This window comes from Chiloscyllium punctatum, chromosome 22 (assembly GCF_047496795.1).
Source record: "Chiloscyllium punctatum isolate Juve2018m chromosome 22, sChiPun1.3, whole genome shotgun sequence".
NCBI classification, from domain to species: Eukaryota; Metazoa; Chordata; class Chondrichthyes; order Orectolobiformes; family Hemiscylliidae; genus Chiloscyllium; species Chiloscyllium punctatum.
In genome coordinates, this window is record NC_092760.1 from 57392028 (window position 1) to 57418004 (window position 25977).

The window sequence follows — 25977 nt, forward strand, 5'->3', positions numbered from 1 at the left end:
AGCCTTGTAGTATGGGCACAATCTGCTGAATTTGCAATCTAATTATAAATGTGCCATTTGGACCTCCTTTCAGCTTCAGTGCCACCATACCTTATGAGGGAAGTTACTTTAACAGCAAGCAACAAGTCAGACAGCTGTTCAAAACAAAATGCCATTACCAGATCAACTTTTCCCTAACACTGGGACTAGCTAGGGTATTGTTTTACAAATAGCCTTACTGGCTAATTTGTATTATGTAGAGCGAAGAATGGCTACGAAATGAAGTGAGCCTAAACAAATTCGGAATATGATAAAATCTATTTTCATGATTGGTTGTTGTACTGAGATATCACTTGATAACTATCGTGACTAGATATGGTTTTTGAACCATATTTTAGAACCTGCGCCATTTACATGTTTTCTGCGAGACTCATAATGCAAGTGCTACTTATTCCGAATAAATTCTCTGTTACTATAGCAGATACAGTATGTTTATACACACACGTACGGTTTTATACCTGCTTATGACGAAAGTAAAGATTCAACGTACTTAACAGTTCACCAGGACAATTTCAACGTGTTGTTTACCTTTATGTCTATTATTAACCTCTATTTATGAATCACGAATAGATTTCATGACGAGAAAAAAAATATTCATTTACAGAAAGTGTTGCCTTAACACTATGGGCGTTTTGATTACCTTTCAAAATCACTCGAAGATGACAACACTCAATTGCATTACCTTTAATTCTGAAAGCGACGTGTGCGGCGTATTATAGGAATGGGAGAGGTGCAATATTACAGATGACTTCTAAATCTTACAATAAACAGATGTGGTGTGGTTAAACACGCAGCTTATCTCCGTTCAACACGCGAGTTCTCTTTTATTTCTGGCGAAAGTTTTGACTCAGTATTTTGGGAAACACCCCTGACCCAAGAGTTAGAAAGAGCTAATCTCCTTTCCCCAGACAACTTTCACATTCACTCTCTTCTCTTCGCCGACAATCGACACCACCCGCCCCCACCCTCCCCCTTTCGCCAAGACAAAATAGTAGAAAGCACTACCAACACAAATTGTCATTTCAAATGTCCCTTTCGTCAACCAAAAAAAGTGTGAGCAAAGGAAGGTCAGTTATCAGATCGATAACATCAGAGCCTTTGACTGTTCAACAGGCAATGTTGCATTTAGAGATACCAGTTCACGCTTTCCTTCTCTTGTGACTCAATACGCGGAATGGTCATTCCAGAATGACTTCTTTTTAAAATATTCCAGAGAGATTAAAAAGTGCTTTAATCCCGTTACACACAACGTCATCTGACGGGTTCGCGGGAGAATAAAGCAGCCCAAGGTATTATAAATGAAGAATATAAAGTTTATAAAACATATGCCATCGCATGCTGTAAAATGACTGAAGCAATTAAAGATATGTTACAAGCCAAACAAAATCAAAACAATTTAAATATTCTGATTTTTAAATAAAAATCAACAAAATGAATTTAAACGTGTAAAACTGCAGAAAACTTTCTTAACAATATAGTTAATGTTATCGCTGTCCACATAGTTTGATTTTAAAAAAGCTCATGGTGTCCTGCATTTTAACGACGACATACATATGTGTGTGTTGATTCAAAGTAAATTTTATGACTCACGTATGGCCCTTTTAGTTGACAGAAGTGAATGGTCGCGCCAAGGAAGCGGGCTATATAGAAAGGTTAGGTATTGTCTCCTTATGGGTCGGTCACTGCATGCCTGTTTTATTTTAATTTACGTGTTTTTGCATTCTTTTCAGATCAATTTGCATGACCCTCCCCGGATAGAAGTAACTAAAAATGAGATTATCTCAGTCGAAGGCAGGAGTGCGTAAAACTCCATAGGGGCGACGTTACAAACTTTCTTCAGTATGTGTGTTTGTGTTGAAGTGCTTTCATATGAACAACAGACAACGTTTTAAAGTCCAAATTGCAACTTTAAAATTCTGCACTCCGAGCCTTCAAGGCAGACGCTGCTTAACATCTAGTACCGCTGTGTGGAGAGAGTCGAAATTGCCGCCCATATAGACCAGGGAACTGTTGCTGATATGTTTAAAAAGACAGCACCGATGGCCAGTTCAACATTAACTTAAACTTTATGTGATTAGTTCAAGATGATGTCGCACACGGTCATTTATCATTTTCGAAAATGCAACAGTTAAACCCCCCCCTCCCCCCACCCACCCCGCTCCGTATTTTTCACTTGTGTTTGGGGAATGAATGGGGATTTGTCCCTCGTTTCTTCCGACCCCAGAATGCAGGACAAAACTCTGTGATTCCCCGCGTGAGAGGGATGATCGCCTTTTGAAGCGTGCGGCTTGGCAGTACAGTGGGATCGCGGACTGAAAGAATGGTGATTGGGGGGGGGGGAGGTAGTGAGGGGGGGGGGGGTGTGAAGCTTGGGAGTGGGGTGGGGGGGGAAGGTGGTGGTGAAAGACTTTTCCTGCCTGTGTGCTTCTGTATAAAACAGAAAGACTCCAATCTGCCAGAGCTCGCGTGGTTTCTTTGCATTCTAAATGATAAAATGGAGAGGGGAGGGGGGATTGGTGTTTGTGTGTGTGGACAGAACAAGCTCTGGGCGCGCTGTCGTTTGCAAATAAACTGACCCCAGCCAGAGAGAGAGAAAAAAAACAGCTTCCAGTCACAGCGCAGCCTTTAAGTAGAAACCCGGAGAAATGTACACGAGCAAAGGGCGCTAGACACAACAAGCAACACACACACACACACACACAGAGAAACAAAAACACAAGGGGGGGGGTTTGCCCGGTTACCTTAGTAGCCAGTCTAGCGAGAAGCAGCTCCTTGCTATCCCGGGTCGTCAAACGTGTCTCTTTTTTTACAATTTTAAAACAATGTCTATATATTGAAAAAAAACAAAAGAGCTGTAAACGAAGAGCTTAAAGTCAGCTGGAGCTTCCCCGGGCCATGGAGAGGAGGGTGCTGGGGGTGGGGAGGGGAGGAGGACGGGGGGGGGGTGCCGCCGGAACGCTGGCAGAAGTTGCCGATGGGTTGCCGGAAAAAAAATCTTGCTATTCTCTGTGAAACAAGTGAAGGCGATGGTTACTGCTGTCAATCTTGGCGATCAATTCCAGCGGCCATGTCGCAAGTATTCAAAGCATTTCCCGTCGTGCAACATCAGAAAGTGAATGGCCAGGGCACTGATGTTACGGCTCCCCCCTCGCAACCAGGCTTGGTGTCTACTGCTCCCAGGACCAGCGCAAGAGAGAGAGAGAGAGACAGAGAGAGAGAACACACACAGACACACACACACGGAGAGATCAGGGATTGAGGCGAAAGGGGAACAGATCGGCACTCATGCTAAACACACACACACACACAGACACACGCATGGCCAGCGAGATGACTGAACTCCGCCACCACCAACTAATTGAAAGCATCAAAACTGAAAGAGAACTCCGACTTGCCCTGTCCACTCCGCCCCGCACTCAGGACCCCTCTGTCTCCCCTGTATGCCACCGCATTCAATTTACAATCTCTGACCATTTTCCCAGTCCGTGTACCTGAACTCTGAAGACAATTAGTTCTTTCAAAACAAAACCAGAACCACGTTATAAACGCGCCGGCCTAGAGGGGGCAAATGTAGCCCTTTCCGGATACCAGTGACTATTTACGGTTAGTGCTAACCGCCACCACCTCCCTTCCCCACCCCCGAGACGGACAGAGCGGGTCCATCTCCCCGTCTGGGGTCGGAGCACGGAGAATTGCTTGAACTTATTGGGGAGCCGGCGCTTCGCCGGAGCTGTGATTGGCATCGCGGAGCGCGCCTCCGAGTGCTTCCACTGAGCAATACTGCGCCGATCATCTGGTGTCGAACATATTTTCTGATACTGAGCAACTCGGAAAGCTGATAGAGTTACACATTAACCCTCTATCTGCCACCATTCTGAGATTTTCTATCGGTCCAATGGTAGTCAATTCTCACTTTCCCACTGAAACAAAAATGAATTTCACTTAAAGAGGAGCAACCCCATTAGTGCCAGACACTCCTGCCTGTCAGTTTAGCGCGGCACACGCACTCAGGTATTCGCCTTCAATTCCTGTTTCTGCATTTAAGACCATCGTCACGCACCACAGCTAAAACTGTGGTTTTTAACGCTGAAACTTCAGTGTTCTTTCCGGTTATGTGACTAAAGTTTAACCCCGTTGTTGTCAGCCGCTACCAAGATAGGTGAATCGGCAAACAAAGGTAAATCAACGGAACTGATAACGGAGTAACAATGTGATAGATCTGCGACCGTAAGGGTGCACAGGTTATATGCACATCCAGCACCCCTCTCCACCACCTAACCCACACACGAGCAATCTTGAAACCACACTGCGAGTAACATTGCACTGATTTCAGACAGATATGGCAAATCGCATTTATGCCAGACCTTTTGAAACAGCACAAAATGACCCTGGGCTACCCCCTGCCTTGGCAGCTGCTATTCATACAGATAAACTCTTAGCTCCTTGTCAAACCGCTGTCGAATGGCAAAACCTCCGTCATCTGCTGTTGGATGTACTGAGGTAGTTTTTTTCTTCTTAACAAAGGGCAGATTTGAACAGAAAGGGAAGCCAGGCAACGCGTAACAGGTAATGGTCACAAAACTGGTGTGTGGATCAATAGTCTCCTCACTCCCAGTTTAAGAATGGCATTATGCGCGGACACACAATGCATCTTCACATCTTTATACCCAGGTTGTTTTACATAGCATATTAACCTGTATTGATACCAGTCTGATAAAACTGTAACACCGCGCGAATCGCTCAGCAGCTTACCCATATCAAAGATAACTCTTAAACATATGGGTATCTTGATTGCAATCTTAACCTGGCATAGACGCGTGCAGACTGATGTGATCAGCTTCATAACAAATCAGCATTATCACCAATAACTGTGAAAGGTTTTTATTTTCTAAGAACGTTTTGTTTCTCGACTTTAAATAAATCGTAAGAGTAATAAGCTTCGCTGAAATTTTAATCCTCTAATGATAAAATAATTGTTTTGTTTTACAGAAATGTTCTGATTTTTTCCTTTATATTTATTTGTATTAAGATTTATTTAGCTCCACATTAGGCTTGTAATGAACTATAACTAGGGATCCAAAGTAGTCCGCGAGTAGTCCTTAATTCTGATGCATTTAGAGAATTTTAGCCCCGACTTATCCATCAAATTGACGCTGACCTGTGCATACTTTCCCCATCCCATGAGACTTCACCTCACGTTATCAGATCTGTTGCTCTCAAAAATATAGCATTGTCCAAATTGACACACTGGAAGCGAGTTCAGAGGGGAAACGCTTATCAAACTTAATATAAGAATGTGACTATACTTAATAACACAACTGGAGGCCCCGTGAATAAACCAGAAGTGTACACCTTTTCTGCTCCTCACTTCACGTATTGGCACCAATTGCACGAATCCCCATTACATGGAATTTCTTGAGTCTAAAATATTGACGGAGAAGTACACCGGGACGTCAGGAGATGGGTACAATTAATTACATGTGCAGAAATTGTACTGCTTTGGTTAAATGTGCAAGATGAGGTTATGAGGGTTGCAAGGAGTTCCTGGCGTTGCTCATTGTGGGTCACACGAATCACCTTTCATACTGGTTCAGCATGTTGTCAGGAAGGAATGCGTAAACAAAAGGTTTCAGCTCGTCCCATCCAGCTTTGTTCAAAATACATTGTATTTAGTTGAGGCCAATAGAGCTCGCGTCACCTCGGTTCAGGTCCATCCGCTAACCCTATTCGGGAGCAGATTGAAGGTGAAACAGAGGGATTTGATGGGCTGTGAGCGTTTGAGTGTGCGACAGTCTCTCTCTCACTCTCTCTATCTCTCATTCAGGCGAGCTTTAGTTTAATGTCGCAACTGTTCTTTTGTTGTTGTTGCTGTTGAAGTAACGCAAGCGTTATCTTTCTCATGATCTGAGAAAGTGGCTAACATCAAATCGTGTCCGCGGCAGTGATTGATTTGTAGCATCCCCTGAATCCTACAGGGTGGCACCACCGCTAACACAACCCTGTCGGTTCAGCAATACAATGTCAGAGCCAGCGCGGCAAAATGTTCTAATCAAGAAAAATCTCACTATCAGATTATTATTGATCGACCATCGATCGGGTCAAATTCAGTGATTTCCACCCTAACCCTTCTCCAAAGTGTGGATTTAGTTGGTGAAAGTGAAGTTTCCTTAATTACACACAGTTTATGCACCAATCCCGAGCAGCTCCGACACACTGTTGATCAGTTGGTGCTGGAGGCAGTTGGAGGAAACTAGGGTGTTTTGGAGGAACTTTTACCGCGCGACATTTCTCTTGAGCCGGGCACCTCTTATCAAATGCCCGTGTTTCCCTGGCATCTCATCCCGAATATGTGTTTGCAAGTACGCGAATGTTGGATTCACAAGTGCTTGTGTCTGTACGTGTGAGTGAGATTCTGTAATGTTGCGTGTGCAGTTTCGAGTCGGTGCGCTTTAGAATGACTGCTGCTACATCGGCGTTCAAACTTTATCAAAGTGACAACCGCGTCCTTTTAGAAACTTGATGGCCGCTAACAGACTGACATTGTAACTTGGATGTAACCTTCGGTTTTCAGTCAGACACATAGAATCGCCCTTGGCACAATCTTGCGGAAATGTAAGACGAATTCGGAACAAATCGCCGACTGTACTATTATTCCACTTACACGATCAAGAGAAATCCAATCTTTCTACTCTGGAAAGAAGTGCCGGGTTATCATGGTTTTTATACATAATACGACCAACTTTTGTCAACCCATGCCAAGCGCAGGCTGCTGTCACCGATGTATTGTGTGTAATCGATACGGTTCGCCTTCCCTCCTCCTCACACGACTAGTACATTAACATCTGACTTCCCAGCCCCTGACATCTATTCAAGCCTTTTTTTTTCAGAGCCCCCACAGTCAGAGCGACGGTCTAGGTGAGTTGGCGCGACCGAGCGCGTAAAGGTGCAAAGTCCTCGCCAGAAGATTTGGACATGTAAAGGAATGTCGTGGAAAAGAGAAAAACTGTTAAGTGAAATTTTTAAGACAGTTGTTGGTGATTGTCTTTAACAAAAAAAAAGCTGGATTAAAACCATAAATTACGTATGGTGAAGACGCCAGGTATGTTCAAGTCTAAGAGACTTACCTACAAGAGCCTGTGATATTTATTCGGCTTTAATGCATTGGACAGGTTGCTCATAAAAAAGTGAACGCTGGGTTTAATAATATAAACAGTGGTCTATTTATCGATCAACGTTTGTCTTTTTCAACCTTGACAACAGGCCCAGTATGCACCAATGCGGGGGGGGGGGGGGGGGGGAGGGGGGAGAGTGGGGGTGAGGTGCACACGTTATTCAGCAAGACAAAACCAAAAGGCTGAAATAAGGTACAATTAAAACACAACTATTTCTGTTGGCATCTGACCTCCCCCCATCCCAAGCTTATTGCAAAATAAACACAAAGGGTGCAAGAACAGTCCAGCGCACTATAAGATTTACCCTTGAATACCAATGTTACTAAAACGCCAAACATGCTTAGAAGGGATTGAGTTTATATAATGTGCAAGACTCAAGAAGTGGAAAGAAAAGTTGCACCGATTCCTCTTTGGTGCTGGTGTGAGTACGATGGCACCAGACACACACCGACACAACACTGTAAATAACATTGGCATGCTAATAATAGGATGGCTGTACTTACAAGGAATGAGGGCTGGATGCTGTTGGAAAAGCAGTTTGTGCTAATGGAAGAGTCATCCAGGCCGGTGTGAGAGGAGTGGCACTGACAGACTGGAGGTTTACCTTTACCAGCTGATTCTTCAGCGTCAGCTCCCCATCTCCACCCCCTCCCCACACACACACACACACACACACAACCCACCCACCCCCAGCCTCTGCCTTTCATTTTCACATTTCCTTTGTTCTATAACTCACGCGTCACCATCCTGCACCAAAAAATGAATAATTAAATCAAATTGTGTATTAACTGCACGGCATCCAACCCGTTGCACTTACCAGCAATGTGCAGACAATAACTGTTCTTGTAAAAATAAACTAATGTAAATTGAATTTAAAAAATCACAGGTAGTGGAAAATAAGGAATCTTCAATTCACTTTCGCCAAACTAAGCCACTGAAATTGGAATTGCGCAGAATGGATTCTGAAAGTGGAAAGTCAGCGATGTCAACCCTGATGCACTTTTACTAAGACAGAACTGTCAGAAGTGAAATTTACCAGACAACAAAATTTGCAACAATATCGAGAATAAATAAGTCACTAACTTGAAAAGAAATGTTTCTGGTATGTTTTTGTGCTCGTGAAATAAATAAAACAGAATTGCTGGATTAAAACCCCATCCCAGAAAACACCAGCTAAAGTATTTTCAGTCACTAGTATAATTCGCGTATAAAAGAAAATGTGTTTAAACAAAGCCTGGTTGTCAATTTCAGCCGAGTCTACAGGAGGAATAACTGTACCCTTCTAATTAGTTTTAAATGCAGGAAATGGAAAATAAATCCAGTTTGCTTAGCGACAGTGTACAAGATAGAGGCAATACAGAGACATCAGCCAGTTTTTTGGACACTTAGAGTGATTTCACTGAATTATCATTAAAGCTTCTATGAAAGCAATGAATGAGAAGGCGCTCCACGTCTGTTCACAGCATCAACTTCATGATGTGCCAGTGCGTCAGGATCTGACACACAGATTCTGAGAAATAATGTGACATGATTGAGATGGAATAAATGTACAGTGCGGACTATCTTGCAAAATGTGAATACTTTTGAAGGGGAGAAAGGACAGGATGGGGCCAATGCCCATGTGACCTTATGAAACAGACAGATGTTTTAAGTTTTCTCTATTGGTTATTAGACAATTGATTCCGGGTCAAACTATTTGTTGAAACTTTTAAGAATGGTTTTGGAAGTTATCGAAGACCTTGACTCAGATAAAATATTAAGCAAATTACACGCTTGTGAATGGTGTTCAAAGTCAATGAAGTATTGTCGCGCGTAAGAAAACTAAACATTAACCTTGCTTGTCTTCTCAAAGGATGTTTATAAAAGAAATTGTTTACCACTCGCGTAAAATGTTTAACATTATATTCAGGACTGCAAAACTCGATGCAAAATTATGGACCAGAATTCCAGATGCAATGAAGGAACGTAATAAATCGCCAATTCACCCAACTGCGGGGTTTGAATTCACTTTTAAACACAGAGCTTTTTCTCTCCCGGTGCCATTACAACAGTAGCTGTTGCAATGTGTGACTGAAACATGTAACATGTCAGAGAAACGCTGGGGTATGTTACACTGCACGCGTCGAAGGCGAAGCTGTTTGGATATCTCTGAGCATAGCAACCGTTTCACATTAATTCAGATACATGGCATGTCTACGGGAACTGGAAAAAGCCAAGTCGTGATCCTGACGAACATTTCAACAATTAACATACAAAGCCAATAACTTCCCGTGACCGGTAAAACATGGACAGGGGTGAGCCTACATCAAGTATGGAAAGTCTCGAGGTACAGTTACAAGACTAAGCTGTGAAAATTGTATTACACATTGCTTCAATCTATCGCGGCACGAACAATCGGCTTTTCATCGGAAATTAACAGCGTGTGCGCTTAAAATTGGCAACATTTCATTTCAATTTCGGTGAATTATATGTACTTTTAGAAGTTGCATTAACAGCAGAAGCTTCTATCACGTAATAGCTGGATCATTCAAAGAATATATGAGATTCCCTTTAGGAAAATAATAGATGCTGTCATTTAGTTCGTTTCTTCTTTTGAGGTGGGCACTTCAGGTATTTATTTGTTTTTATTAAATTAGATTTGCAGTAACTTTCTCGAATGCTAAAACACTAACGCACCAGAGGTCAACGTTTTGTTCACTGTAACCAGAGGTTGTTCAGCATCGTATTATACTTTATTGTTGTTTTCCACTCTCGAACTGCGTGAACCTAGCTTAAAAGGTAAAAACGTTTCCTGGTTATCATACGTCAAATAAGCTAAAATAAATGTGTTCCAAGACTTTGCAAGTTTTTTGTCTACATTCTTAAACCATATTGAATGTTTAAACATCAAGCAAAATCCCGAAGATGTGTTTGCAGGATGACTCTACCTGGGATTTATTTTAAAATCGAAACCTTCATAGACAGGGAAGTAGGGCAGGTAAGTTGAACAGAATTGAACCACAAGTCGGTCGATGTGCCTCAGACGCCATCAAATGTTCATATTGAGTATTACACCCTGTACAGTTGATAATCAACTATTTTGATATTGGTAATCTCTTGAAGCAAAACAAAGCAAAAACAACTCATGTTCAAAATTATTTGTTTTGAACATTATATTTGTTTTGTTACACAGCTAAGTGCATGCTTACAAAGTTCAAAATATACTTACAGCCGACAATATGGGTCATGATAACCCAGAAATGTAGACAAAATACAGTCATGGAAACAAATAAACAGAAATAGTTTGTTAATTTACGAACTTACTTAACGTTGCCCGAGAAGAACAGATAAAAGACAAGACATTATTCCATCTTACAAAATGCATCATAACTTCTGTATAGCCACATCCCCGACCGCGCCGAAACACACGCACACACACACACGAAGTTTAAGGTGAAATGCTTAAGCGTAGAATTGGCATTGACGTTAGATATTAGCCCTCTAAGTCTCATTGCTGAAAGTTTACTAAAGAGTTGACTGTGAAGTCTATTAACCCACAAAATGCCTATTTCCCGAAGGAAAAAAAAGCATGAAACCAATTTATGAAAAGAAGAACACGTTGTACTACTTTATTACTCAGTGGTAATCACGAGAAAGAAGGTCTGCATTGTGTCCCTTGTCTTTGCATTTCGGTTTCTCAGCAGTTAAAGGTTTCTGATAACGTGCAGTAGCTTCTAATTGGAGCGTTATTTCCGTTCGATTTAAAGCCCGTTGCTCACTCAGAGTGATCTCAATTTATATTTCGAAAACCTATTCACTGCCATTAATTTATTGTTTCTTTTTAAAATAGTTGCCCTGTGAGCAATCTCCGAGACTACCGCTGCTCCAAGTTCTGTCTAAATATTATAGCTAGCACAAATGTGTATGTAAACTTTACCTTCTGGTGGTCCAATGTGCTGCCGCCTGCATTCATGTGAAAACTTACTACGAGGGGATAATTTAATGGTAAGAATCCATTACAGTTAGCGTCCTACGTTGAATATCGCTTCTGTAGAGATTTGCAGCTCACTGTACTCTATAATAGTTACATCTGTACAATCCCGGGTCCATGCCAATAGCAGCTGTTTTCACGGTCCGCCATATACTTTTATTATATATATTCAACCTCTTTTACTGTCCCACTGACGCCACCTATGAAATAGCTTCTAATTATATACCGATTTTACTGCATATTCTTCCTATATTTCTTTTTATTATGGAATAAACCCAACTAGAAAACTGGAGCAATCATTACAAATGCTGAGTATTGAACCTGCGAAGTTGTAGATGAAGTATATTTTAAGTGGAGTTCTATGTCGTTTAAAAGCCAGAACGATTAGTTAGTCTCAGAATTCATGGAGATTTAAGAAGGAATTTCTCTTCTTAGATTCAAAATAGCAATCCTCCTTTCGAGATTTCTTATTGCTGCTGAAAACATTGCCATTCGAAACGTAGAGACAGAGGGTCGAATAAACGGATACTTCTAACACTTGTGGTTATCTAGAACTGCGAATTATGCAAGTTATGCACCGGTTTGGATGTGCTGGTAAAGCAGCCACACACCACTAATTCGATAAGGAAGCAAAAGTTTTGGAAAAGTACGGGCTTACAAGTTCAGTATTTAAGATGAAACCGAACTGTCCCTCTAGTATTCTGGGTAATGTAATAACCTGAAGGCATGAGCAAAATCATATGAGTTGGTCATTCATCTCATTTTACCGCCGAATGTGGCTCTGCCAAATCGATGCAAATTTATCTACCCTGGGTAACAATTATTAAAACCTTTTTCTCAACAAAAAGCTTTGTGGCGTTGCTGAGAGATGCAGGGCGCTATTTAAGTGAAGCTATTGTTCCATTTAAATTCCACGAACCAATGAATCTTAAGAAAGAGTGACACAGACGTTGTCTCGTATGTCAATGATTAAGCAACAGATATGATCGTACGACTTGCTATTGTCGGACAACATTCGCTGCAGGTGAGTTTTTAAGCAAATTAACTTCATTCACCTTAATTTCAGTAGCAGCAAGTCATTGTCTGGACTTTGTTTTCGCTGCTGATCTTGGAAGGGAAGTATTGGCCAGAGCATTGGGAGCACTCCACTTTTATTCATACCAAGCAACAAACGAGAAGGAAAGTGTTTCATTTTATTTGATTACACAATCTCAACTGTTTTTGTTATACAAAATTATCACACATGGCTCATAAGTCAAATAGAGAAATTTTAAATCTTGATTTCTGTTCTGCAAAGGATGTAACGAATCTTCAATTATTGAATAAGTATTAAACCTAATTTGCAAAGCAGTTAATTCGCAAATGAAAACGGAAGAACGCAATGAACGTTGGAAATACGTCTTAACCCAAATACAATAACCATCATACAGTATAACAATATGAGGGTTAATGAATAAACAGAAAAACATGCTTTAATTACTCAAGTCAGAGGAAGTTATGTTTCTCGTTCAACCTACTGTTTGATTTTAATGACAGTGTAGCAGGGTATTATAATTCAATGAATAATCTCCATTACCTGTGTTTTATGCAACCGAGGTACACTAAACTGAAAGGTATCACAGGATAATTAGCTTGGAAATGATGGTCAATTATGAATGCTTAACATAATGGCTTACATAACTGTCGAATCTACTTTAGCCCTTTTCGACCTTATTAAATAAACTGTTTGTTGTCATTAACAAAAGACTGTTAGGTGAATCTGAGATATAAAATAGAATATATGATGATACATTTCTGTACCATATTCAGCAGTAACTATAACATCTACAATTAGCTTTTGCTGTCTTCACCATCCCTCCTCCCTCCCCTCCCCCCTCCACACCGGCACACACACACACCAGGGATTATCACCTAGGCCAACAATGCCAAATATGCCTCTGGGAATTTTCTGGATGATTTTCAGAGTTACACCAAGAAAGCACATACAAAGAAATAACTTGTAATTAACAGTTTTCACAATCTGAGGACATCCTAAGCTGCACACAGCCATAACAGGACTTTCAAAGTGCAGCCACTTTCATCTATATCCATTACTCTATCCATTATGGTTAATGCATTTGGAAAAAAAAGTCAAGCAGATGGAGCTCACGTAATTTTAATCTGGATTCAAATGCTTGTGGAAAACACTATGCGTGGAACTCCAAGAAGAAAAACAGGTTTATTGTAAAGGAAACCAAAAAGTAGTTTGTGGTTAAGTCCAAAGACTATAGACTAGTCAGTTTAAGCTTGGTCATAGGGATCTCTTTAGAGATGGTAACTCAACGCAAAATTAATAGTCACTTGGGTATATGAATTAAGGAAAACGAGCATGGATTACTTAAGGGAAACATGTTTAACTAACTTGCTTGAGTTTTTTAATGAGGTTAGAGAGAAGGTAGTTGAAGGCAATGCAGGACTTCCAAAAGGGATTCATGAAAGTGTTGTAAAACAGATACCCACATGCCATTAATGAATTACAAAAAGAGATTTGGTCACAAATTTGGAGCTTATAAAATAAAACAAGCAGTAGTCCCATGGAAACAAAATTGGCTGAGTGTCAGATGGGTTGTTTGGACTGGAGAATGTTTTTCAGTGATCAGTATTAAGATTGCTGCTCTTCTACATATATGTATCAATATCTAGGCTTTGGGTACAGGGCAAAATTTGTACATGAAATTTGGAAATATTATGAACTTGAGGAGAGTGTGAAGCTTGAAAAGGGCAGTTTGACGGAATGAACAGACTAGGAGCATATGAAATTTAATGCAGTAAAATGTGATGCCATTCAGTTAATTAAAAGATGCAAGTCTAAAAGCCAGTGGACCTAGAGACATGTGTATAAATCATTGAAGGTGGAAGAGAAGGTTGAAAGAGTGAAGTTAACAAAAACAAAATATTTGGGGCTTTTTAAATAAGGGCATGGAGTACAAAAATGTTATGATAAACCTGTGTAACACACTATTTTGGCCTTGATTATCACCATCCAGTTCTGAGCACCACACTTTAGGAAGAAAATGAAGGCATCAGAAATGGCCCAGAAACGATTGATGAAGATGATTCCAGGAAAGAGCAGCTTAAATTACATGGACAAATTGGAGAAACTGGGACTGATCTTTTCAGAGAAGGCAAGATTGAAAGGAGATTTGGTAGAGATGATCAAAATCAGGAAGGATCCAAAGAGAGTTGATAACAAAAAACTATGGAAATATGGTTAAGAATCTGACAATGCCAATTTAATGTGATTGACAAAAGAAGCAATGGCAATGTCAATAATTTCACGACACATTGAGTGTGTTGGATTTGGAATGCACTGCCTGGGAATGTGGAGGAGATAGATTCAGTTGTGGTTGTCAAAAGAGAATTAGAACATTATCCAAAGAAGAAACATTTATACTGCTACAGAGAGAAGGCAGAGTTGATACCAAGTGAGTTATTCTTGTAGAGAGGTAGCAGAGATATGATGAACCAAATTATTTCTTTCCATAGTGTAAATGTGCAGTGATTCTATTATTCAGTAAACTATTTTAAGTCAGATTAAGCTTGTCAATTGGATACAAAGTTGGTCGAATGACAGGAGACAGAGACAGATGGTGTAGGGTTGTTTCTTAGACTGGAGGCCTGTGACCAGCAGTGCTCCACAGGAATCAGTGCTGGATCCACTTTTGTTTGATACTTATATAACTGGTGTGGATGAGAATAAAGATGGAATGGTTAGTAAGTTTGTGGATAACACCAACATTGGTGATATAGTAGAAAATGAGGAATGTTATCTAAGCTTACAAAGAGATCAGTTGGGTTAATGAGTTGAATTTGGATAAATGCAAGGTATTGTATTTTGGTAAAACAAATAAGGGTAAGACTTATACAGTTAAAAGTAGGGCCTTGGGTAATGTTGTAGAACTGAGAGACCTAAAGGTTCAGGTACATAATTCTTTGAAGTTTGTGTCACATGTAGACATGGTGCTTAAGTAGGCATTTAGCATGCTTGCTTTCATTGCTCAGAGTTTGAGTATAAGAGTTGAGATGTCATGCTGAGGATACACAGGGCATTCATGAGTCCTCTTCTGGAATACTGTGTCCAGTTCCAATTGCCCTGTTATAGAAAGGATATTAAGCTAGAGAGCATTCAGAAAAAGATTTACCAGGATGTTGCCAGGAATGGAGGGTTTGAGCTATAAGGATAAGCTGGATAGACTGAGACTTTTTTCACTGGAGTGTAGGAGGTTGAGGGGCGACCATATCGATGTTCATAAAATAGTGAGGGGTATAGATAAGGTGAATGGCAGGGGTCTTTTCCCTAGGGTGGGAGGTTTCAAGAGTAGGGAGCATATTTTTATGGTGAGAGGAGAATATTTTAAAAAAGACATGAGGGGCAACATTTTTGCACAAGTATAAGTGTGTGGAATGAACTCCCAGAGGAAGTGATAGATGTGGGTGCACTTATAATGCTTAAAAAACATTTGGATATTTTCATCAATAAAAAAGCGGAATTAGTTTAATTTGGAATATGATTGACATGGACTAGTTGGATTGAAGGGTCTGTTTCCATGCTGTATGATTCTATGACTCTATGACTCGAGAAAATAGCCTCCCTATGATGAGATTGTCAAACCATTAAGCAAAGGTTCTATAGATTCGAACAAGAGTATTCCATCTCATGAGAGTAAGTTAAATAGGCTTGTCATTATCTGAAGTTGAAGAGCTGCCTCCTGAAATAAGTATCTAGATGAATTGAAGATAGTGGGTTATTGATTACTCTCAGAATTCCGACACTGTACAATATCATATTTTGTTCATAAATGCTTAAGATCTGAGGAGAACTTAATTCCTTTAGACACAGTGAGAAAATAAGGTCATCATAATGGCAAAGTAAGTGCTAACATCTCAAATGCTTAATATGAACAGATAGATACAGTGTTTATGAATGAATGAGCCAATAACTTCTATAATGTGTAGAATAAAAGAGCTCTGCAATTCCTATATACATAGAAATACAATGGAATGATCCACTTGGTCATGATATTATTTTCAATGATCTATAGTATTTTCTCAATTTTATGTTGCAAATATGTAAGAAATTTAGTTAAAACAGAAGGGGGATCTTTACTAAATTTAAATAAGAATTATAATATCTGTGTCATATTATAGAACATAGAACATAGAACATTACAGCGCAGTACAGGCGGTAGATGTGGTATATATGGATTTTAGTAAGGCGTTTGATAAGGTCCCCCATGGTAGGCTACTGCAGAAAATACAGAGATATGGCATTGAAGGTGAGTTGGAGGTTTGGATTAGGAATTGGCTCTCTGGAAGAAGACAGAGGGTAGTAGTTGATGGCAAAGGTTCATCTTGGAGTGCCGTCACTAGCGGTGTTCCGCAAGGATCTGTTTTGGGACCATTGCTGTTTGTCATTTTTATAAATGACCTGGAGGAAGGGTTAGAAGGTTGGGTGAGCAAGTTTGCGGATGATACGAAAGTCGGAGGAGTTGTAGACAGTGAGGAAGGATATGGCAGGTTACAGCGGGATATAGAGAAGCTGCAGAGCTGGGCAGAAAGGTGGCAAATGGAGTTCAATGTAGCTAAGTGTGAAGTGATTCACTTTGGTAAGAGTAATAAAAAGATGGATTACTGGGCTAATGGTAGACTACTTGGTAGTGTGGAAGAGCAGAGGGATCTTGGTGTCCATGTACACAGATCTCTGAAAGTTGCCACCCAGGTAAATAGTGCAGTGAAGAAGGCATATGGCGTACTGGCTTTTATTGGTAGAGGAATTGAGTTCCGGAGTCCTGAGGTCATGCTGCAGTTGTATAAGACTCTGGTGCGGCCGCATCTGGAATATTGTGTGCAGTTTTGGTCGCCATACTATAGGAAGGATGTGGAGGCACTGGAACGGGTGCAGAGGAAGTTTACCAGGATGTTGCCTGGTATGGTAGGAAAATCCTATGAGGAAAGGCTGAGGCACTTGGGGTTGTTTTCATTGGAGAAAAGAAGGTTTAGGGGTGATTTGATAGAGGTGTACAAGATGATTAGGGGGTTAGATCGGGTTGACAGTGAGAACCTTTTTCCACGTATGGAGTCAGCTATTACAAGGGGGCATAGCTTTAAATTAAGGGGGGGTAGATATAGGACTGATGTAAGGGGTAGGTTCTTCACTCAGCGAGTCGTAAGTTCATGGAATGCCCTGTCAGTAGCAGTAGTGGACTCTCCCTCTTTATGGGTATTTAAGCGGGCATTGGATAGGTATATGCAGGATAGTGGCTTAGTGTAGGTTAGGGGTGCTTTGATCAATGTAAACTCATTGTACTGCTTTTTGTGGATAAGGTTAAATACAAAGGTAGCATAATCTTTATTTTACCTACTTTCTTGTGAAAACTTTGCACTCATGAGAGTAATGAATCTTAAATATTTTTGAGGGTCAATGATTCACACTTACTGGAGTTGGATCGACAGAAGCTTAAGTTTGTAACCACTAAGGGATTTGCATTAACAATTGTGACTGAAACGTAGGAAATTTATTTAATCTTTAGAAGCACTTACCCCTCTCAGCTTTTGCTAATTCAGTGGCATTCCTGTGATTGGTGCCTGTAGAGTACTATACATGGTTAGCATACATTGGAAATAGCTAAGGCAACATATCTTAAAATCTAGTTATCCACATTATTATTTTGATTGAATAGATTTTTTTTGGATTGAAGGATGCTGAAACAGGTTATTAGCAGAAAGCTCACTGGTTCCAATGAACACAGTTGAGTGCAAATTCCAATACGAAGCAAGAGTGCACAATTCTGGAGTCTGCCAATGCAAGTCAACTGGTTAGAATCATAAAGCCAGTTATCCTGAGATGCAGTTGATGACTGGCTAACACTACAGCCAAAGGGAATTAAATGAACACTTCAAGAAAGAGAGCTCACCAAAGAAAATTAGTACATTGTTGGTCTTCGCATGATAAACATTATGAATTAAGTAGCTAAATGATTTCCACTTATTCATATATTTCTTTCATGAGCAGACGTGATCACAAGACAACTCTCTCAAAGAACAAAATAGTTTGCTTCCTGCTAGTCAGCAGTAAAGAGATCAATGCCACCCCACAGAATCTTAATTTCAATTGTCAGGATGCATCCTGCAATCATGATTTCAAATGACCATCTACCATGTAAGCTGCAAGTCAGCTTTGTCTCTGTAAATAACAAGGAGAGGCATACTTATTAATATTAATTCCCTGGCAATTCCACAGTGGCAGTACTGCAGGTCAACTGAAAAATGTGGAACTATGTTGTGCTAATGAGGTAGTAATTCCTCATCCACATCAACCATACCCCTTTCCCTCTTTATACTGTTAATTTGCTGTATGTTAAAGGTAATTGTCTTTCTGCCATCTTTACTCCATTGCATTCTAATGGAGCATGTGCAACAATACCATTAGTTTGGATATCTTCTCTGGTGTGTACCGATTGGAATGCAAACTGCACTGCCTCTGGAAGTATCTTTTGGCTATTGGATTTGTTTGTATGTATTACATCATTACTATTGGTTGTATTTATGCTTCATGTTGACATTTATAAATAGAGAATTAGTTGCATCTATCTAAAAACCTCTGGTTTGTCTGGTAATATCTTCACATTCAAAGAGAATTTGATATCATGACATGAGATGATATCCAATCCAGTAAGCAGGTCATTGAAAGTGCATTTACTTGAAGCTCTCAGTATGCAAGCTTGTGATAACAGAATATGGAAAAGGTACAGCTTCCAGATCCAAGAAAGCAGGCATTGCTACATGAAAGGACACTGAGAGAGATGGTAACAAATACAAGCTAAAAGAACAGCAGAAACAACTTCTATTTATCCCAAACATTTCCAAGAATACATGTCCCAAATTGGTGTGGCATTATAAAATAAGATGCTGAACTGCCTAAAGATATCTTAGACCAGGTGACCAAAACCTTTACTCAGGACATAGTTCTTAAGAAGTGTTTTATAGCAAGAGAATTAGTTAGTGAATCAAAGAACTTTGGGTGGGAATTTCAGACATCAGCACCCAAACAGCTGAAGACCCAGTCACTAATGACAGAGTGATTATAATCAAGAGGCTGGAATTAGATGAATGGAAATTTTGCAGACGGTTAAGGAATAGAGGAGATTTCAGAGATAGGAGCAATGCCAGGGAGCAATTTGAACACAATAGTGGGAATTTTGGAATGCTTAATCAAGAGCTTACATTGGACAGCAAAAGTTGGCGTGTTGGGCTTGAGATTTGATTCAACCAATCGAGGAACGTGAAGCACCTGAATTGAAAACGTTTTTTTGATAACAGTTTCTAAACCTGGAAGGTTTCCAATAGCTTGATCATTTCCATTTTGACAAATAAAAATCAATGTGAAATCTCTTTTTAGGACAAAACCATCAAAGAAAACTTGGAAATGCAGCACTTTTTTCCTTGAAGAACAGATGATCTGATTATTTTTCATCCGATCACAAAATCATTAGAACACTGGTTTTAAATATAATGTTTAAAATCATTATCAGTTCAAAGAATTATGATAATCCTTTTGGGCCTTTCAACTCCCAACAAGCCTTGTGATATGAAAGTTTTGTAAAATTGCATTGCTTGCCATTTTGAAGAGTGATAATAAAGGACTATCAATATCCAACTTCCATCATCTGATTTTATTACCAAAGATCTTTCACGGACTAAAATTGCTTTTGACAAGAAGGACAAATATTGACCTAAAATGGCTGCCATGATCACCTAAGCACGGACTGAGGCAAGTCCAGGGGACCAATGTAGAAGACAAAACCATTTGCACTGAAATTAGTATTTTATCTAAAAACATCAAAACCAGGTACCTAAATCATCATCAAGAAATTCACATTTCCTATTTCAATTCACACTTGTATGATAATTTCATATTTTGGGCAGTGAAAAGTTCACCTGCAGTGTGCCTGTTTGGAAAGTCAATAGAGCCATACTTAAGAATATGCTTATTCATCACATTTCAGAAGCTGCCTTTGAGCAGCAAAGCAAGATTAGAAATGATGCATTTATAGTAAGTGATATCTACAAGTCACTCAGTCAGTCTCTCTCTCTGAGTTTCTGGCAACATTGTTTCTGGAAGTCATTGCCACATATGCAGCAAGAAATAAAATTAGAGGCCATTGGTTAGTAGAAAATAAATTCCTCTTTCTTTCCCATATAAATGCTTGTAATTGGCTGTTCAATTTTAATGCATGCCTTGCTAGTGGATCAAACATACCAAGCATCATTGATGAAAGAACCTGTTGAAACGAATCAATCGTAGGGCCAGCCAGTCCAGGCAGTGATAGAACGTGATGATTGCCCTTTGACAGTTATTGCAGTAATTGTATGCTAATTTTATGATGGAGATTGTTACAACACAATGTCCATACTTCACCGACATTTGCCTCCACTGGATTAGTGGTGCTGGAAGAGCACAGCAGTCCAGGCAGCATCCAACAAGCAGCGAAATCGACGTTTCGGGCAAAAGCCCTTCATCAGGAATAAAGGCAGTGAGCCTGAAGCATGGAGAGATAAGCTAGAGGAGGGTGGGGGTGGGAGAGAGTAGCATAGAGTACAATGGGTGAGTGGGGGAGGAGATGAAGGTGATAGGTCAAGGAGGAGAGGGTGGAGTGGATAGGTGGAAAAGAAGATAGGCAGGTCGGACAAGTCAAGGAGAGCTGGCAGTTTGAAACTAGGATGAGGTGGGGGAAGGGGAAATGAGGAAGCTGTTGAAGTCCACATTGATGCCCTGGGGTTGAAGTGTTCCGAGGCGGAAGATGAGGCGTTCTTCCTCCAGGCGTCTGGTGGTGAGGGAGCGGCGGTGAAGGAGGCCCAGGACCTCCATGTCCTTGGCAGAGTGGGAGGGGGAGTTGAAATGTTGGGCCACGGGGCGGTTTGGTTGATTGGTGCAGGTGTCTCGGAGATGTTCCCTAAAGCGCTCTGCTAGGAGGCGCCCAGTCTCCCCAATGTAGAGGAGACCACATCGGGAGCAACGGATACAATAAATGATATTGGTGGATGTGCAGGTGAAACTTTGATGGATGTGGAAGGCTCCTTTAGGGCCTTGGATAGAGGTGAGGGAGGAGGTGTGGGCACAGGTTTTACAGTTCCTGCGGTGGCAGGGGAAAGTGCCAGAATGGGAGGGTGGGTCGTAGGGGGGTGTGGACCTGACCAGGTAGTCACGGAGGGAACGGTCTTTGCGGAAGGCGGAAAGGGGTGGGGAGGGAAATATATCCCTGGTGATGGGGTCTTTTTCGAGGTGGCAGAAATGTCGGTGGATGATTTGGTTTATGCAAAGGTTTGTAGGGTGGAAGGTGAGCACCAGGGGCGTTCTGTCCTTGTTACGGTTGGAGGGGTGGGGTCTGAGGGCGGAGGTGCGGGATGTGGACGAGATGCGTTGGAGGGCATCTTTAACCACGTGGGAAGGGAAATTGCGGTCTCTAAAGAAGGAGGCCATCTGGTGTGTCCTGTGGTGGAACTGGTCCTCCTGGGAGCAGATACGGCGGAGGCGGAGAAATTGGGAATACGGGATGGCATTTTTGCAAGAGAGAGGGTGGGAAGAGGTGTAATCCAGGTAGCTATGGGAGTCAGTGGGTTTGTAAAAAATGTCAGTGTCAAGTCGGTCGTCACTAATGGAGATGGAGAGGTCCAGGAAGGGAAGCGAGGTGTCAGAGATAGTCCAGGTAAATTTAAGGTCAGGGTGGAATGTGTTGGTGAAGTTGATGAATTGCTCAACCTCCTCGCGGGAGCACGAGGTGGTGCCAATGCAGTCATCAATGTAGCGGAGGAAGAGGTGGGGAGTGGTGCCGGTGTAATTACGGAAGATCAACTGTTCTACATAGCCAACAAAGAGACAGGCATAGCTGGGGCCCATACGTGTGCCCATGGCTACGCCTTTGGTCTGGAGGAAGTGGGAGGATTCAAAGGAGAAATTGTTAAGGGTGAGGACCAGTTCGGCCAAACGAATGAGAGTGTCAGTGGAAGGGTACTGTTGGGGACGTCTGGAGAGGAAAAAACGGAGGGCTTGGAGGCCCTGGTCATGGCAGATGGAGGTGTAGAGGGATTGGATATCCATGGTGAAGATAAGGCGTTGGGGGCCGGGGAAACGGAAGTCTTGGAGGAGGTGGAGGGCGTGGGTGGTGTCTCGAACGTATGTGGGGAGTTCCTGGACTAGGGGGATAGGACAGTGTCAAGGTAGGTAGAGATGAGTTCAGTGGGATGTAATCCAGGTAGCTATGGGAGTCGGTGGGTTTGTAAAAAATGTCAGTGTCAAGTCGGTCGTCACTAATGGAGATGGAGAGGTCCAGGAAGGGGAGCGAGGTGTGATGGTGGGGGGAATGGGGGTGGAGGCATGAGCTGGGGTAATGTTGCCCTCGGGGTTCTGGGGTGTGGGGATAGTGACAGTGGGGTCTGTGGGGGGCGTGTCAGCAGAATGCAGGTGAGTGGCGCTGGTGGAGGCAGAAGTGGTGGTGATCATGGCAGTACGGGAAGTCACTGAGCGTGTGGCATCAGCGATGATGTGAGGGCCGGAAGTGGCTGTGGGAGTGGCCATGATGTGGGCGGAAGTGACATCATCACTCAGCTGCGTCAGCCGCATGGCTAATGGCGTTTCCGAGGCCAGGGGAATCTTCTGGAATGTTTGAGGAGCGCTGGTTATGGAGGTGGGTGGATAAAAGTTTGTTGTACTTACAGTTTTTGATGTTTGAGATGGAATTGAAATACTGTTTGTTGAGAGTATGAATTCTCCTGAGGATGTAGTACAGAGTGGGTCCTTTGCAATTCTGAGAGAGTGTGGCCCTCAGCTGAGGCAGGGCTGCCTGTAGAGAGGTTAGGTGACAGCGCATTGCTGCAAGTGTGGAGCAGAGGATCCTGAAGGAGAACTGTTGCTGGTGTTTTTGAATCTGTAGTCTGTACTGTTTGTCCTGTTCGGGTCTGAACTCTGCTGGTTTAAAGGTGGTCTGGAGTCCGTGTGGGATGAGTTGGTTACGGAGGCATGCACTGAGGAAGCAAATGTGGCTGTGGTACCGAGTTTGTTTCACAACATGGTTGAAGAGCTTCAGAGCAGAGGAAATGACATTTGCCTCCATACCTACCATCCTAAATGGTTGCAAGGTTAGGTTGGAACAAGAACTGTGCAACTTGTTTCTATCATTATGGTATGGCGTCTAACGTCAGTGTGTTAATTACTCAAAATGCATTGGGGTTAGTTACTCAAATATGCCTAGTGTTGCTGTGGAAGCTTTTGGTTTCGTACACAAAGATGTAGTTATGGTTAAGTTTAACTTGTTTGAAGACAGTCCTGAGGAAGGAATTTGAGACTTCATAGATAACCACAATTCTTTATTCTTTCAAGTCAGTGATAATTGTGTGCAGAAACCTTCTACCACAAGCATGCAAAGAATAACAAATGACCAGTCAGTTGGTACATATATTGTCAGCAGTTCAGATGCTATCCAATAGCTCTACTTGAGTGAACGTACATATCATCTTTGTACAGCTTTGGTCCACACTGCATTCAGAAAAGAAAATACAGGGCGACCCCCAATGGGACTACTTAGAACATAGAACATTACAGCGCAGTACAGGCCCTTCAGCCCTTGACATTGTGTCGACCTGTGGAACCAGTGTGAAGCCATTCTATCCTACAGTATTCCATTTTCATCCATATGTTTATCCAATGACCTTTTAAATGCCCTTAAAGTTAGCGAGTCTACTACTGTTGCAGGCAGTGTGGTCCACACCCTTATTACTTTCTGAGTAAAGAAACTGATATCTGTCTTACATCTACCAACCCTCAATTTAGAGCTATGTCACCATCCAAGGAAAAAGGTTCGCACTGTCTACCCTATCTAACCCTCTGATTATCTTATTTGTCTCAATTTAGTCACTGCTCAACCTTCTTCTCTCTAACGAAAACAGCCTCAAGTCCCTCAGTCTTTCCTCATAAGATCTTTCCTCCATAACAGGCAACATCCTAGTAAATCTCCTCTGCACCCTTTCCAAAGCTCCCACATCCTTCCTATAATGTGGTGATCAGATCTGTATGTAATACTCCAAGTGCGGCCTCACACAACACGACATGGTGGGTCTGAAACTCAATCCCTCTACCAATAAAAGCTAACACACCATATGCCTTCTTAACAACCCTATCAACCTGGGTGGCAACTTTGAGGGATCAATGTACATGGAAACCGAGGTCTCTCTGCTCACCTACACTACTAAGAGTCTGACCATTAGCCCAGTACTCTGCATTCCTGTTGTTCCTTCCAAAGTGAATCACCTCATATTTTTCTGTATTAAACTCCATTTGCCACCTCTCAGCCCAGCGCTGCAGCTTATCTATGTCCCCCTGTAACCTGCAACATCCTTCAGCACTATCCACATCTCCAACAACCTTAGTATCATTCACAAATTTACTAACCCATCCTTCTACGCCCTCATCTAGTACACGGCTTTGAGAGAGCTCCATTTTATTTAGTACAAGGTTTACGTGGCTGTAGCTAAAGATGCTGGTAGCACAGCTTGCTTTACTGATACAGCTCACAACTTACTTATGAAGTCATCTGCAATTCTACTTCCTCATCTACAGAATCACATAAAAAGGAGAGAGCATCCACAAACCAATGGAGACAATTTTGGGGTATTTGGGAATCATTAGAAAGTTTTCAGATGACATGAAATTCAGAAATGTAGTTATTAGTGCATAATATTTGAGCAGATTTCAAGAGGCCTTTTGAGAGGTGAAATTTAACATAAACATTCGGGAAGAAAGGATGTTAATTAAGTAACTGCTGCAAATGGTCCCTGGGCAACAGTTCCCAATTCATTATAATCCCAGGTGAGGTAATGTCACCATAGTCTCAAACGACCATAGGACTGCTTCCTCATTAGAGGAAGATTCCTGGTGTTGATTCTAACCCAAGGATCATCATGCACCAGATGAGGGTTGAGATTGACAAAGTGGGACCTTCATTGTGACCTCAGCCTGTACAGGAATTAAACCCATGTTGTCGGTGTCACCTGGCATCACAAATCAGCCATCCAGCTAACTGAGTTAACCAACCCCCTTCACAGATAAGGAGGGAAGGATTGGCTTCCCTCTTTATTCAGCAGTTCCCTCCCCTATTTTGCTCACAACAAGGCTATCTTAAAACAAAGGACCCCCTCCCTCAAGAATACCTTTCCTAATACCAATATATTTCTGTTTTAAAATAAGCAAAATAAACCAGTCTTTCTTGAGTTACATAAAGAAAGAATGAGGTTATTAATTAATAAAATATGCAGATTTAACAGAAGGGGTTGTCTGTGACTGCTGAGTTGACTGTGGTTTTTAATTGGTGACTTGCTTCTTGGAATTAGAAAGAGAGAAAGGGAAAGAGAGAAGCTTTCAAGTCTCTTCCTTTAACCTACAAGTACTTGAGTGTCGAATAAATGTTCTCAGAATAGTTTCAAAGATGATTGATTACAATTACATGGATAGACTTGAAGCTGGATTTGCTCTTTGTGAACGTGGAAAAGTTTAAGAGTAGATTTGATAGCAGTGTTTGAAATCATGAAAGGTTTAATAAATAAAAATAAACTGTTTCCAATGGTTGAAAGATCAGTAACCAGAAATCACTCATTTTGGGAGATTTGAAAAAGAACTAGAAGTTGCAGGAAGCAAGTTTTTTTTACACATCAGATGGTTAGAGTTTGAAATGTCATAAAAACTGGGATCCTATTGAGACATATAGA

At 41.4% G+C, this 25977-nt stretch overlaps 1 protein-coding gene and 1 long non-coding RNA gene across 12 annotated transcripts in view; one reads left to right on the top strand and one right to left on the bottom strand.

Moving 5' to 3' along the window:
* sox6 (SRY-box transcription factor 6) overlaps window positions 1-7735 on the bottom strand; it is a 641917-nt gene extending 634182 nt beyond the window's left edge. For 8 of the 10 annotated variants that reach the window (XM_072592380.1, XM_072592378.1, XM_072592376.1 and 5 more), the window contains exon 1: window positions 2781-3272. The gene's annotated coding sequence lies outside the window, so the exon portion shown is untranslated. Of the gene's footprint in view, window positions 1-2780; window positions 3273-7714 lie in introns of those variants that run through there. The other 2 variants (XM_072592368.1, XM_072592371.1) reach the window with 2 other exon arrangements.
* On the top strand, window positions 6315-10048 carry LOC140493667 (uncharacterized). Of its 2 annotated transcripts, none has more exons than XR_011963733.1 (2): window positions 6315-7138; window positions 8098-10048. It is a non-coding gene; the product is annotated as an uncharacterized lncRNA (long non-coding RNA). The 2 variants fall into 2 exon arrangements; XR_011963732.1 differs by having other exon boundaries at window positions 9121-10048.
* The last annotated feature ends 15929 nt before the right edge of the window (window positions 10049-25977 follow it).